This window comes from Perognathus longimembris, chromosome 1 (genome assembly GCF_023159225.1).
Source record: "Perognathus longimembris pacificus isolate PPM17 chromosome 1, ASM2315922v1, whole genome shotgun sequence".
NCBI classification, from domain to species: domain Eukaryota; kingdom Metazoa; phylum Chordata; class Mammalia; order Rodentia; family Heteromyidae; genus Perognathus; species Perognathus longimembris.
The window spans coordinates 31,997,267-32,012,990 of NC_063161.1; the positions used below are offsets into that span (position 1 = coordinate 31,997,267).

At 40.8% G+C, this 15,724-nt stretch overlaps 1 non-coding gene across 1 annotated transcript; it reads right to left on the reverse strand.

Moving 5' to 3' along the window:
- Positions 1–10,386: 10,386 nt before the first annotated feature.
- LOC125341264 lies at positions 10,387–10,491 on the reverse strand. Its single transcript, XR_007208948.1, has one exon. It is a non-coding gene; the product is annotated as a U6 spliceosomal RNA (small nuclear RNA).
- Between the last annotated feature and the right edge of the window lie 5,233 nt (positions 10,492–15,724).

Below are 15,724 nucleotides of genomic sequence, written 5' to 3' on the forward strand. Positions count from 1 at the left end.
GGCCAGAAGCGGCGCTGTGGCTCAAGTGGCAGAGTGCTAGCCTTGAGCGGGAAGAAGCCAGGGACAGTGCTCAGGCCCATGACTGGCCAAAAAAAAAAAGAAAGCCCAGCAAGAGCATGAGATCAAGTCTCAATACCAGAATGGATGGATAAATGAATGAATGAATAAAGTAATGTAACTAGCTAGACAATTGGTGGTGAGTTTTTATCTCAAATACCGAATTTGGGGTCATTAGTATATGAATGTTACATATAGCCATGGAGTTGAATGACTTTTAGGAAGGCTAGAGTTCTTGACACTCCAGTTTTCAAATATCAAGAGGGTAAAGAACAAAGACCTTTGAGAAGCATGAGCCAAAGAAGTGAAGGGAGAACCAAAATGGTTGGTGCTCTAAAGGAATATTGAAGGAAGTCAAAGAGGCAAGAGAAGGATCCCTCTTTGGTTTGGCATTTAGAAAGACATGATCATAATACCTTTGGTAAAGGCTTAGGCATAAGAATCCATGATAAAATGAAAAGAAAGGATGTAGAAATAGCAAAGATAAGGTTTGTGAAATCTTGTTTAAGTAATATTAGATAAAGGAGGTGACAGTTGAAAGCTGGTGATAGTTGTGGGAACATTTCTATTTTTGACCTTCCTTTAAAAAAAAAGGAGAGAGGAAAACTGAAATTTTTAAATAACAACAACTCAGTAGGAGGGCACTCTGCAGAATGGGATGCTCAGTTAGTTACTAGAGCAAAAAGGCCAGCCAAGAGTGAAGGGCAAACACAGGTTTCCCAAGGGGAACTGTTTGTGGAGGCCAGTTAAAATTATCTTCTGATTAGTTCAGTGAATTAAAGATTCAATTAAAAAAAAACTTGGGCATGTAGAAAAAGGAGCTCGTTGAGGTTGGAGGACAGAAAAGTATGAATTGATTGGAGAGCAGGAGAGTAAGTTGACTGTGAAGGTGGTTCTCAAACCTGACACACAGTAATATTACATGGAGAATTCAAATAGGGCTTGGTAGGCCTACCTTCAAAGTTTCTCATCAGTAGGCTTGACCAGCCTGAAAATCGGCTTTTCTAATGAACTCCCTGTCATCCTAACGGTGCAGGGACCGATACCTATAGAGATCAGTGTGCATGACAACAGTGAGCTTGGGTGAGTATTCTTTTCCAGCCACACTCAATCTCCCAAGTGCTGGCTTGAGTACTCCCAGCGTTAGATTTAACTTGGGTGTTATTTTTCCAGGTAAACAAGAGCAAGGCAGATGGTTATTATTATTTCAACCTTTCCTCTAGTTAAAAGTCGCCCTCCCCCACTGCCCCACTTACCCACTGCCCCACTTAGGATAACTCTTCTAAGAGCCCCCTTCCTGAAGAGGAAAGGACTGAAGTCCGTTCTCACATTCGGTCCTCTCCTGTCTCCCAGGATTCCACTGATTCTTTCACATTCAGGGCAAAGGGTAGAGAGGAAGGAGAAATGGGGAAAGGAATAGAACATTGTTTACCAGTGCTGTTTCAACATCTCTTTTGGCTGTTGAATATCTTCTCTCAAAACCAAACAGCTTAGGAAGAAGATTTGTGGGTTCTATATTTGCTGGCATCTGTGATGGATGCTTCTGGTAATTTCCATTCAGTTCTTTTGTGCTCTGTTTCTCTGATGTCCTGTGGTTCCCTTGAAAACCTCTCAAAGCTTTATGCCCTCCCTCACCCCGTTCACCCTGCCCTGTGACCCCTTGCTGTCTGTCCTTGTTCTGAGAAGGGGTACTCCAGCTAGCTGTCTTCAATGCCTCCACACCCACACTCTTGGAGTCACGTGCCATCTCCTGCCACAGTGATAAAGCTAGTACAGCTCAGTGATGCTCTGGCCGGGGCCAGGTGAGCCACCAGTGCTGTTCTAACAGCTTCTCTGGGTGCTTCTTTCACTTGGGCTCAGGTAGAAAATATCTCAGAGCCCACTCTTATTACAACCTCCCTCAGACAAGGCCCCTTTCCTCCACCACCTTGCTGGCCTTTTCTTAGACAAGGTGGACACAGGTGATGAGAAGCTAAGGTGGGCACAACTAAATTCTGGTACTTCTACTAATCTTGAGTAGATGCACACTGGGCCATGACTTAGTGAGACACAGCACCGTGAGGCCCAGGTAGTCAGTCTGACAACTAAGATGGCTCCTAAATGACACATGGGCTCTAGCACCTATTGTATGGATTTGCAAACTACAAATCTGCAAACTCTATGAAGGATGGACAGGGCAGGACAACAAGAGATTTCATCACACTAGAGTATTTATTTATAGAATTTTCTATTTAATAGTTTTTGGATCCTACTTGACCACATATAACTGAAACTATGGAGATAGAAACTGGAGAGAGGCAGAACTGCTGTGCCCTACAATTTAGATATTCTATACTCTACTGCTTACATATTATGCTCTACAACTTAGATATTATATAGCCTATAGCTTAGATGGTATATAGACTATAGCTTAGATATTGCATACTCTACAGCTTAGGTATTATATAGACTACAGTGTAGATACTATATGTGCTACAGCTTAGAAATTATAGATTCTACAACTTAGATATGGTCACTGCTTACCTCCAGAGTTCCCTTTGGCGCACACTGGAGATGTGCTTCTTGAGTTCTATCATATCTTCTATTGGTTGAGGTCTAAGTAAGGCAGTTCCTACCAGCAGGGTAGTTATCTCCCTCCTTCTTTTCCTTCCTCTCTCGCTTCCTCCTGTCTTTCTTTCCTTACTGGTCCTGGGTTTTGGATTCATGGCTTGTGCTTGCTAGGCAGGTGCTCTACCACTTGAGCCATATACCTTAGCTATTTTTTGCTTTTAGTTATTTTTCTGGAAGGGTTTCTTTCACATTTTTACCTGACCATGATCCTCCTGACCTTGCAACCCATGTAGCTGGCAAGCATACCCTTTCACCATCACTTTCAGATAAAACTGGGGCCTCATCAAAAGGCACCTGGGAGTGTTTGCCTTTATGAGGTTGTAGTTTCATTTTCTACTGATAAGGAAAAATCTCCTGCTGCTACATATCATATGACTTATGTCACTTCCCCTTCTACTTTGCTTCCCTTTTGCCATCTCCGTGCCTTACAGTTTCTGTCATTCCGGGCAAGCGGTCTTGCTCAATCACGTTTCCTCCATCTTCTCTCTCACAGATCCCTTCGCTCCTTAACACCTCCCTGCCATAGTCCAAGGGTCTTCCTTTCAGAAATAACATATGATGGAGATGAAAGTCATTTTGAGTATTTTTCTCTGTATTACTAAATCTGCAAGGAAAGAGAGTGCCTCTTGCTACCCTAGGAGCTTTTTATTATTACTTTTTATGGTAGGAATACTTGAACTTAGGTCCTTGTGCTTGCTAGGCAGGTACCCTCACTTCTGGACTATGTCTCCCATACTTGATTTTTCTTCATTATTTGGGGGATGGGCTGTCACTTCCTTCTCTGGAGGTGCCTGGGTATAATCCACCTGTCCTTCCACCTAGCTTTCCTGGTAGCTAAGTTAACAAGTGCATACCATCTCATTGAACTTTTCACTACTTAGGTTGGCCTAGAATCAAAGACTCAACAAGCACCACGTCTCAAGTAGCTAACATTACAGGTATGAGCCACTCACACCAGTTCTTATGTTATTTTTACTTGCTGTTTCTCAAGAGAAGCCAGAACTTTTCAGTGGTGCTATGCTTAACATTGGTGCCCTGCAAGGTTTCTGTTTGTGAAAGTTGGAGTTCACAGCATGTATGACCATAGTAAAGGCAGGAGAGAGAGAGAGAGAGAGAGAGAGAGAGAGAGAGAGAGAGAGAGAGAGAGAGAGAGAGAGAGAGAGAGGAGAAAGAAAGAGGACAGAGATTTCTCTTTGTAACCTAAGGTGGCCTCCGTCTCAATTCTTCTGCTTCAGATTCCAGATATAGACATAAACCATGCTAGGTTCATGAAAAGCATTTCCTTTTCCTTCCTTTCTTCTTTCCCTTCCTCTGTTTTCTTTCTCTTTCTTCATAGTACTGGGATTTGAATTTGGAACATCCACCTTCCACTGCCTAGCTAGAATTACAAGCATAAGCACCATGCCCAATCTGGTTTTTTAAGATAAGGCCTCACTAACTTTTTGCCTGACATAACCTCAAATCAATATCTCCCATCTCTCTTGAATAAAAAGCCTTTTCTATGGGAGGCTACAGATAGTCATTCTTCATTTCATCACTAACATTTGAGTATCCACTAAATGTCAGGCACTCTGCTAGATGCTGAAATGCAATGATTACAGCTCTGAAGCAGCCAAGTACAATAGAAGAAAGCTAATATAGCAACAAATAAGTATTTGAGCTATAAAGATGTGTCCAAAGTAGAAGGACAGTGAAAAGGGAGCCACTCAGCTTGGCCTTGAGACTCAGGTATCTGGCCCACTGCGAGCTAAAATTAAAATACCTATGACTCCCTTAAGTCCTCTTGCACTAGCAGCCAGGATGAAATCCACAGATGAAAACCCTGCCTGGACTAAGACAACTCCACAAATGCCAATGCCGACAGTGCACCTACACAGACAAGGCTAAGCCTAAAGTCACCAATAACTTCTCCATCGGTACACTCCTTTCAATGAGTTCCAGCTCACAATGTTCTCAGCCAAAAACAAAATATCAATCTAAACAGGTTTCATCTTTCTATTTTCATGTGTGGCATATAAAATACTCTTTCCACTGCTACTTTTTCATATGTTAAGAACTTTTATATGGACATGGATTTTTAAGACATTTTTTCGGCAAGGTTGAATAACCCTTTTATTTTAATGACCTGAAACCACTTTTGATTACAGTAGTTTGGATCTGATTTTGATGCATAATGTTCTATAGAAAGCACAGGCAAAATGAATAATTCATGAGTGGTGTGGAACATTTATGATTTATTTACAGCCAGAACTCATGCTAACTCAGAGAACATCAAACACTCTATACCCCGGCCTGCCCTTCAAAGCAGCATTTTGAGAGGAAAAAGGACAAGACAGCACTTGGGAGTTGTGTTATAACTTTGTTGATGGCAATAAATAAGAAACCCAAGTATTTCCCAAGAAACAAATTGAATGATAATAAGCATAAAAGGTGGCCTAGAGAAAACTGAAAGCATTAAGAGACTAATGCTATGTAAGAAAGTACATTTCTTTTTTTTTTTGCCAGTCCTGGGCCTTGGACTCAGGGCCTGAGCACTGTCCCTGGCTTCTTTTTGCTCAAGGCTAGCACTCTACCACTTGAGCCACAGTGCCACTTCTGGCCATTTTCTATATAAGTGGTGCTGAGGAATCGAACCCAGGGCTTCATGTAAACAAGTAAACAAGTCAAGCACTCTTGCCACTAGGCCATATTCCCAGCCCCTGTAAGAAAGTACATATGCTGCTCTATGTTACAACCTCTTCTCATGAATTTTTCCTAATTATTGCTTCATGGTATCTATCAGATGGTGTGTGTGTGTGTGTGTGTGTGTGTGTGTGTGTGTGTGAGAGAGAGAGTGTGTGTGTGTACGTGCGTGCGTGCATTCGTGTATGTGTTTATTTTCCAAAGTTTTTTCTGAGTGTTCCTATTTCTTAATAAAAACTTAATTTAAAAATCTCTTCATCTTGGAAAAAAGTCATACTAAGTGAAGTGAGCCAGACCCAAAGAAACATAGTTTTTCCTCATAGGTAATAACTACTATATGTCTAGGAGAGTCCTAGCAGAGTATCACACTAGCTCAGTGACTATGTACATATGATCATATAAGATGATGCAAAACGAACTCCATGATATGGAAACAAGTGGTTTTTCATTGTTGTTATTTTTAATGTACTACGTGAAATTATTTCTTTTTTCTTGCATTTTTCTTCCCTATGGTTTAGCCCCTGTAGTCTATGTATTTGATTTTGGTACCTGGGTATTGTATATAAGTTTATCTGTATTAGGGAAGGGAAAGGGAATATCAAAATGGCGAGACAAAGGATAAAAGGCAAACCAATGCAACAGTGATACTTACAAGACAATACGTTTGACATTAACTGTACAATTCAGGGTGGGGGGATTTGGAGAGGAGGGAAAGTGAGAGAAAAATGAGGGAAAAGGTAACAAGTTTGACAAGAAATGTACTCACTCCCTTATGTATGTAACTGTAGCCCCTTTGTACGTCATCTTGACAATAAAATTAAATTTAAAAAATCACTTCAGTGACCAGAGACTAACGTTTTCCAACTTACTTACTCATCCATTGTTTTGCAAATACTTTGTTAGAAATACCAAGGCTCTGATCTCTCCTCAGCAGCCACTGTCTTCATTCTTGGCCCCACAAACCCCCCACTATGGAGCTTAATGAGTACAAGTGCCTGCCTGGTAAATATGAGGCCCTGAGTTCAAACCCCAGCACTACCAAAAAACAACAAAACAAAAACCAAATAGAGTGAGTTTGCTTCTTCACAAAAAGTAATCTTTTCAGTTAAATGAGGAGAAATGATTAGAAATTTTTGTTGGAGAAGCTGAGAACATTGCTCAAGTGATAGTTCTGCCTAGCAAGTCTAAGTTAATCCTCAATAACACACATATGTATACACAGACACAAACACACATGCATGCATGCACACACACCTAATTTTATAGTCACAGTTTTGGTGAATTTTCAATAACGAACAAGCTTTTTGCAAAACATGGCTAGTTCTAAGTGTTCATTTCCATCAAGTTCTGCCATTTGCATGAGCTGCCTCAATGGTACCACTGTCTTTATTGGAGATAAAAACCTTCACAAAATGCATTGCCATGCTGAGCGAGAGTCTCACAATGTGAGACTGTATAGATAGTTCTGAATAGATGGAATCTGTCATCTTTACTGCAAAAGAGACCTTGGCATCTCACTTCTTTTACATGTGGCTAATTCTTTGGAGTGCTTTATCTTGGCTCATTAGGCTTGCTGTAAAGAATTTGATATAGACTGGGTGGCTTATACATTATACTTATAGTTCACAATTCTTAGGTTCAAGATCAAAGTACAGGCAGTTTCAACGTCTGATGAAGGTTTTCCTCCAGCTTACAGACTGAGGTTCCTTTAGCAATCTTCTTACTGTATCCAGCTAGGATGTAAAGAGACACTCCTGAGGGTTTCATCCTAATGACCAAATTATGTCCCAAATGTCATACCTCCAAGTACAATCACATAAAGATTTAGGGTGTCAACATATGGATTTAGAAGGGATAAATTACTCAGTTCATATTAAAGTTTTATTTCTGAATACACATAAAACAAACCAAAAATAAGAAGAATTCTTGACAGACAAAAGACACTCAGTAGGAAAGGCCACACAAGTCTTTGAGGTCTGGGCTCTCATCTATAGCATGGCAATTGAAGACAGCACACTTTTGCTCCTGTACCTCTGCATTACTAGCCACAGTTGACCAGCAACCTCATCATCCTAAGGTAAGAGCTATGTTAACCTGCCTAGGCAATCAGAGCAGATTTGGGTGGCATGCAGTAGATACAGGCCCCTTTATTATGTCAAATGTCAAATGACAAGTCATTAGGACATAATATCCGCACTGAGCAAGTGAACCCTCTGCAGCAGACACTAGGAGGGTAAAGACTGCACACGAGTGAAGATCATAAATAAAGACAAACTGACTCCACTATAATATGGTGTAAAATAAATTGACCTTCTCCTAGGTTACTTCCCTTGAATTTTTGTATTAGTCTGTGTAATACTGTTAGTATCCATCTTGCTTCCTCCTTTAGAACAAAGAATAAAGTCAGTTGCTTTCAAAGAAAGAACCAAAGTCTTGCTGAACAAAAACAAAAGCTGGCTCTTTCATCTTGACTGAATTAAAAAACTGAAACCAACTCCACATCATTGAAGCAATGCATACAAAATGGGTACTCAAGGGGGAAATCTTGCCACCCACTCTGTCTGGTATTGGCGTCGTAGCATATAATCATCTTCCACAAGATTTGCACACCACTGAGTTGAACCCAACCTGCATCCCAGAATATGAGGCTCTAGGAATCTTGAACTAATGAGCAGGAGAAAAAGCCCTCATTGAATACAGCTTACAGGGTTCTATAACCCACCAGCTATGTTGTGAGTGTCAGCGAGATCTCAGCGATCAGAGGCCTGTGTTTGCTACTGCATGGGTGAGGTAGGATGTGGGCATGGTGTAGTTTCCATGAAATATCCTTTCCATGAAATATCCTAAAATGAGCCTCTCATTTAAGCCTCTTGTAGGTGCAAGTTCTCAGGATCAGGATCCATCACCTGCCATGATCTCTAGGCAGTTTAACACACTTAACATGGGACTTGGCCTACAACCTACGAGGTAACAGAGTGCAGGTCAGAGAAAAGCTGTAAATGCAGATGTATCTTTCACAAGGATCAAGTGCCCTGGGGTGCATGCTAAGTAGCACAGTAGAGGGGACCTGGGAGATTCAGCCTGGACTGGAACTGATAGACATAAGCCCAGCACCTAATGGTGAGTAGATAATGAGTACATTATGCCCACTTGGTCCATAGTGGTTCTCTGAAGTGTATTGAGAAGGAAGCTGAGCCCAACAGGATAGAGGACATGAGTTGTTTCAATATCTTCCATTACCAGGGATGGAAAATTGTGGAGGCATCCATGCCACTAGTATGGCAACTCTATGCTACACACTGGTAATAACTCTGGGTCTGGAAAACTAGATTGGAACCTAATCAGGGAAAGCTTTGAAGGCAAAAGTAAAGAGTTTGGCTTTTATTTCATCATGCTTTCATTTGGTGAGAAGAGTAGTTACAACTATATGTCATGTAAATGCCTGTAGCAAGATCCATGTTCTTCCCTTCCCAGACAAGATCCACAACTTCCTGCTGTCTTTTATCCAGCCTCACCTCTATGTTTACATGATCTGAAAGTATTACTGATAGTGAATTGGAAAAATGACATTATCAGAACACATTTTCCAAGAATTATCTTGCAGGGATATGGAAGTTGGAATGGAGGAGAAAAGTGAATGGAAGCTGCAATATCCATTAAAGAATTGGAACTCTCCATTTAAAGGTTATAAAAACTTGGACTAGGTCTGTGAAAATAGGAAAGAGAGGAGGAGCTAAGAGATGCTTCAGAAATGTGAGAAAGGATAAAGGGGAGAGGGGAAAGAAACACAACAAAAATAATGTCAAAGTTTTAAAACTTGAGGGGAAAGACTACTGGTCCTATTGAGCGAACTATGGAATTGAAACAGAGAAACCAGTTTAGGATGTTGTGTGGAGAGGAAGGAGCTGAGTAGATGAATTCTAAAAGCCTGTTATTGTTCTGATGACGTTACTGTACAGATGGGCTCACTCAATGCACAGCATTTCCCTGAGAAGAACTGTGAATTGGACATTGTGTCTTGTTCCAGCTTTTCCAAGGCTAATAGAGGACATCCAATTTGGACAGCTGGCTGGGGTTAGAGGTTTAGTCTGAGGCCATGGAATAAGGCCAAATTAACTGGGATGGAATCTGTGCCCTTGACCAGAAAGGCAAAGGACTAGCTGGTAATCAACTTCAGCCACTTCTGCTGTAACATCTAATCAGATATTGGCTTCCTGTCCTTGGCTTTCTTTCCATCTGGATTTCTGCCTTACCTTACAGCCAGTCCCAGCTATTGGTAAAAGTTATGTGGGGCTTGTTCATTTATCTCTTTCCATCAAGTTTGGAGATTGATTGGGATGAGTGTAATAGGTAATGGAGAAGTTTGTCTAAGTCAACAAGGTAGGTGGGTGTATGTGTACACATGCGCAGGCAAGCCATCTTTCTGAATGTCTAGTATTGCACTCTGTCTGCCCATTCAGGCTCTGACATCTGTTCCATGATCTCAGATGTGGAGTTTGCTAGTAGTTGCTGAACCTTCTCGGCATAACATTCTCTCATAGAGGCTTAATGCTAAGACCCATTCACTGACAGAATCTTAACTTCGTTATCTTATCAGTTAATTTAGTAGCTTGGGTTAGTGAATGCTTCATTCACACTTCTGACACATTGGTAAGGACTGCTAAAATCAGGACTCTACTGGGCTACTAGGATTGGGTCTCTTGCTTTCCCAACATGGTCTCTCACATTGTCTCTTTCCATCTGACCATCTTACACTATCTGCAGAAGGTTAGTTGATCATGTTACAAGTCATTTAGGCATTTCCAAAATAAAACAACAGCAACAAAAAACTTATGCCTTCTGTGTCTTAGGCCCTGTTTTTGTTAGTTAAAAAGGTAATAGAGCCATCCAAATTAGTAGGGAGCAAGAAGGGACTGCACAAGGGTGTGAAATTATTTGGAGGCACAGTTCATTGGGGGTAGGGTGTACATAAGCACCTTACTACTTTCAGAATACAGCTTTACACTTTCCATTCTTCTCTTTTTCTTCTTTCTTTTTAAAAATATAAAACACTTCACTAATTTGTGTTTCCTCCTTGCACAGAGGCTATTATACTTTTCTCATTATCATTCCAATTTTTGTATATGTCCAGCCTATGTGAGCTCCCTCTCCCTTCTACTGGCTATGCTAGCTCCCTTCTGCCTAGGAGAAATAGGGTGGAAGATGTAGGATGTGGCAATGAGAATGGAAGTGAGCCTTTCCTATCAAGCAGGAATCCCTTTGGAAGTGAAGTCATGGTTAGAGAGATTCAAGTACTATAGTTTGGATTCTAAGTGAGCTCTAAAGGTTTATTTATCAGAGAGGCTTACTCCTCCAAATGGTGCGATTGGAAAGTGGTAGAGTAGTTAGGAGCTGGGGCCAAGTGGGAGGGATGTAGGTAATTGGAGATATGTCCTTGAAAGAAATAGCCTTTTCTTCTCTTTCTCTCTTGGGTCTTGGCCATTAGGTAAACAATTTTGCTTCACCATGTACGCCTGTAATGTGTCACCTTGCTCAAAGCAACAGGGCCAACTAATCATAGACTAAAATTTCTAAAACTGTGGAGGCAAAATGAAACATTCATGTTAGTTATCTTGGGTATTTTTTTTTGTAATGGCAGAAAGCAGACTAATAGAGCAAAAATACTTAAAAGCACTGGGGATTTTGAAAACTACCAGTTAGTTAGAATGTAGAGTTTTGCAGGGTATTGCAGAAGGCAGGCAAAAAGACAAAAAGCCAGATCATGAAGGAAATTACATGCCAAGCCAAGGAAATTTTATTTGGTTCTTCAGATATTGAAGGGCTTTAAGCAGGAAAAATTTGATCAGATTTACATTTTAGAAAGAAACTTGGGTAATTTGAGAGATACACCAGAAAGTAAATAAATTAAAAAGCAGAGAGGGGGGGAGAGAGAGAGAGAGAGAGAGAGAGAGAGAGAGAGAGAGAGAGAGAGAGAGAGAGACCATCTAAGATGTTATTACAAAAAATCAAGGCCCGGCAAAGGTCTTAGCAGGGCTGTTTCAGGCCATCAGTACTTATTTAGAAGAAGGATTATATGCATAGATAATTTGTTTTAAGATGTATTACAAAATGTATGGGCCAGATATGGTAATACATGTCTGTAATCCCAGCAATGAGGGGGATGAGACAAAAAAAAAAATAGTGAGTTCAAGACCAGCCTGTACTACAGGGTCAGAGCCTGTTGCAAAACAAGAGTATAAATAAAAGATAAATACATTTCATGATGGAAAGATGATTCATTCACTGATGAAGATTTAGAAACTTGGTGAAGGTACTCATAATTATTTTCTATTGAATCAAAGCATGAAAAGCTTCTTCATGGCATGCTGGCCCCCTGTGTTCTCTCCCATTCATGGCCAAGACCTATTTTCCCTTGCTCTTTCTTGTTAAGTATGCTGCTCCTAGCTGTTTTATAAATTTTCTTCGAGGGGCTGGGGATATGGCCTAGTAGCAAGAGTGCTTGCCTTGCATATATGAAGCCTTAGGTTTGATTCCCAAGCACCACATATATAGAAAAGGCCAGAAGGAGCACTGTGGCTCAAGTGGTAGAGTGCTAACCTTGAGCAAAAAGAAGCCAGGGACAGTGCTCAGGCCCTGAGTCCAGGACTGGCCAAAAAAAAAAAGAGAGAGAGAGAAAGAATGTATAAATTTTCCGCCATAGGTGAAAGGTAAATAAAAGGTAGCATACATTTATTACTCATAATGTTGCAAATATTTCTTTGCATTATTTGTGTAGGAACAGTGTAGCTCCATTTGATTTTACAGTTCCTTAAGTAACAGGTACTTCATGCTGGGTCCATGCTTGCTGGTGACATGGCGTCCTCCATCATGTGCGTGTGCACACCCAGTGATTCCTCAGTCATCTTAGTGCTTTATTGACGATGACCACAAATGTGTGTCATACTCAAGACACTCAGCAAACGTTCATTTCATGATCTGCTAATTTATTATTTTAAACCAATATATTTTAAACCAATGTAAAGCAGTATATATTCTAACCATGGTAGTATCTTTGGGCCATAGTCACTTGATTTGTGATTGTCATCTCTTTTTAATATTGGACCCATTGCAACCTTCCATACTGCCCATTACAGGGATGAGAAGGACCAGAGGCCGGAAATGGAAAATCCCATTCATCCAGGGAGTGTCTCTCCCTAGTTTGGCAGGCCTGAAGTCTCACCTGGGAGAACAGTGTCATCCTATCAGAGGCTGGGAAGGACACTGATGTAAAAGTTGATGGGGATAAAAAGACAAATGACTACAAAAGCAATACTTGCAAAACTGTTTGATGTAAACCAACTGAACAACTCATGGGGGAGAGAGGGAAAGGGGGAAGAGGGAGGGGGGAATGAGGGAGGAATTAAGAAATGTATCCAATGCCTAACATATGAAACTGTAACCTCTCTGTTACAATAAAAAAAAGTAAAAGAAAAAAAGTTGATGGGGGAGTTTAGCCCACTTTTCTGAACTTCCCCCCCCCCCCGCCCATCCAAGAAAAAAATCTAAAGCTTTATTCCTTCTTTGTAGCTGTCTCTTTGTTTCTAACAGCCTTCCACAAGATCATAACCAAGTGTTGGGGAAGGGGGGTTGCTGTGATTATAGCTAACTTACAATGACAAAAGAAACAGAAAGGAAAGGAAGGAAAAAAAAATTCCAAAGTGGTGGTGATGGGGGAAGGGCCAAGTCTTACCCAATGCCTTGTAATCCAAAATCACCTGTGCTTGGTTCTGTGTTACGGATGACATCTGTGCAATTCCACTGAAGATTGCCTTGAAAAAGATGTCTTTTCTCTGCAAAGTGTAGTGAGGTTTCTGTTGTTTGCTTGACTCCGTTTTGTTTCTTAACCCCTTCTGTAAGTCGCTCAAGAAGGGGTTCACTATTTTCTGGGAATGAACAGTGTTGCTATTGTCCCTTGCACGGGAGTAACTGAGGCAAAGATGACCGACCTGGGGTGCCCTTTGCTGCCAGAGATAAAAAGCTGCTTTGGAAGTCTGGCCAATGGGTGGGCCGGGTTTTCATTCTTTCTGTGAAGCCCAACATAGAAGCTATTGTTTGAAGAAGCAGTGGTTTGTGTCCTATGCAAATGAGTGGAAATAATGCATCTTCTACCTGTTGGATAGATGACCTCCAGGAGTGAGTTCATCAAAGATGAGGAAAAGAACCCGACAGGCAATGGGGATGCCAGTTCCAAACCCTGACCCCTGAAGCACATCTGGAACAACAGTGATCATTCCCTATTTCAGGGTCCCAAGAACAAAGGCCTGCCTAGAGAGCCTAGAGATGGCTACAGGACACCAGAGATTGTGAGCTGAACAGAAGTGTGGTCTGTTCCACTGGGGGATGCTGGAAGTGGATGAAAGAGGAGCTGCCTTTTGATCCCACTTTTCTCTGAATGTTTACAGTGCAGCTCTAATGTTTTTACTCCTGTGACTTGCCAATCCGTGAATGGGAAGAGTTGCTGACATTTGTACCAATCATTCTCCTCCCTTTTCTATTAACATTAGTGCCACCGCATGGAGTTACATTCTCAGGTCACTCTCTTGTTCCCATCAGTACCTCCTCCCTAGCCTGCTCATGCCTTTACTTAGAATTAAGCCATGTCACTATGTGCTTTAAACCTTCTTCTACATTTTGTGCTTTGTACTGTGGTGTGTTATGCATTTCCTCAGGACAAGCTGCACTCATTCTTTCTGACAGCATATGATCTGATTTTCCTGGATTGTTTAACTGTTGATCTTAATTGAGAATTCCACAGGCTTAATGGATCTTAAACAGGCATATTTTATTGGTCATTTTAATGCCTTCTTCTGTCAAGTATGTGATTGTGTCTTTTGTCCATTTTTCTATTGAGTCACCTGGCATTTTCTTATTGATCAATCTTACTGATTTATTGATTTGTCCATACTGGGCAAGAATTTTTTTCAAATATATTTTCGCACTCTGGCTTTCATTTTTACCCATTCCCTTCCCCTCTCCCCCACCATCAAGGTGGGCACTCTGGAGCTACACTTCCGTTTCCCATTTTCATTCTCTTCATGGTATCTTTCAGTGGAAAGACATTCCTATTTTTATCTTTTCTTTTTCTTTTTTTTTTTGCCAGTCTTAGGGACTGAACTCAGGGCCTGAGCATTGTCCCTGGCTTCTTTTTGGTTAAGGCTAGCACTTTACCACTTGAGCCACAGTGCCACTTCCAGCTTTTTCTGTTTATGTAGTGCTGAGGAATCAAACCCAAGGCTTCATGCATGCTAGGCAAACACTCTACCACTAAACATTCCCAGCCCCAGAAATTCCTAACTTTTTTTTTTTTTTTGCCAATGTAATTACACAAGAGTCTTTATTGCAAGCTCGAGCCTGGGCTCATGATCGTCACTGACCCAGCGGGTCTGAATTGAGAGCCAATTCCTAACTTTTTGAAGTCCAGTTTATCATCTTACTTGTAGCTGTTGTTCTTTGTAGTCTTAAATATTTTTGAATAGCCCCCTGCATAAAAGTATTCCAATATTTTCTCTAGAAAAATTAGCTTCCCTTTCAAATTTAAATAATCCATCTACCATATGAAAAAGTGAGCAAATTTTTTGAGCCAGCATATAAATATCTATGCCTCCAAATTTATTGTTTTCAAGGCTAATTCTATTTACCATCATACAATAATTCCCCGTGTGAGCTCTTAAATATTTACCTCTAAAAAAATACTAGTCTAGAAAATTGATATTTTATTACACTGTACTTCCTGGAAGGCCTTTGCTAACCTAAAAAGTGTAAAAAATATTGCTTAGTTTAAAAACTTCTGGTGTTAATAATAGTGCCAGGTTTCAACCCCAGTCTTATTTTTCAGTTATATGACCTTGGATAAAGTACTTAAATGCTTTCAGCTTGAGTTTTCTGATCTGGAAGAAAAAGAAAATGATCGTTAAGATTTCTGAATGTTCACCATGTGCCAAACTTTATGTCAAATAATGTTTCACCAGAATGATGCCTTTTAATCTTCAAGATAACTTTTACCAACCAGGTACTGGAGAGTCATGCCTATAATCCTATCTACTCAGGAGACTGCCATCTGAGGATCTTGGTTTGAAGCCAGTCTGGGTAGGAAAGTCTTTGAGACTCTTATTTCCAATTAACCGGGGGGAAAAAAGCCAGAAGAATGGGTAGATAGCTACCCTTGAACAAAAAAAAAACCCTAAGAGACAATGCTAAGGCCCAGGAATGGGGGTGGGGGGGGGCAGGACAAGGAGACTATTACTCAGCTTATATCATGTCCTCTTTAGATGATAAACACTGGCTTCAGGGCTCACATATGTAAATCCTATGTATACTTCTTTCCTATTAAAAGTGA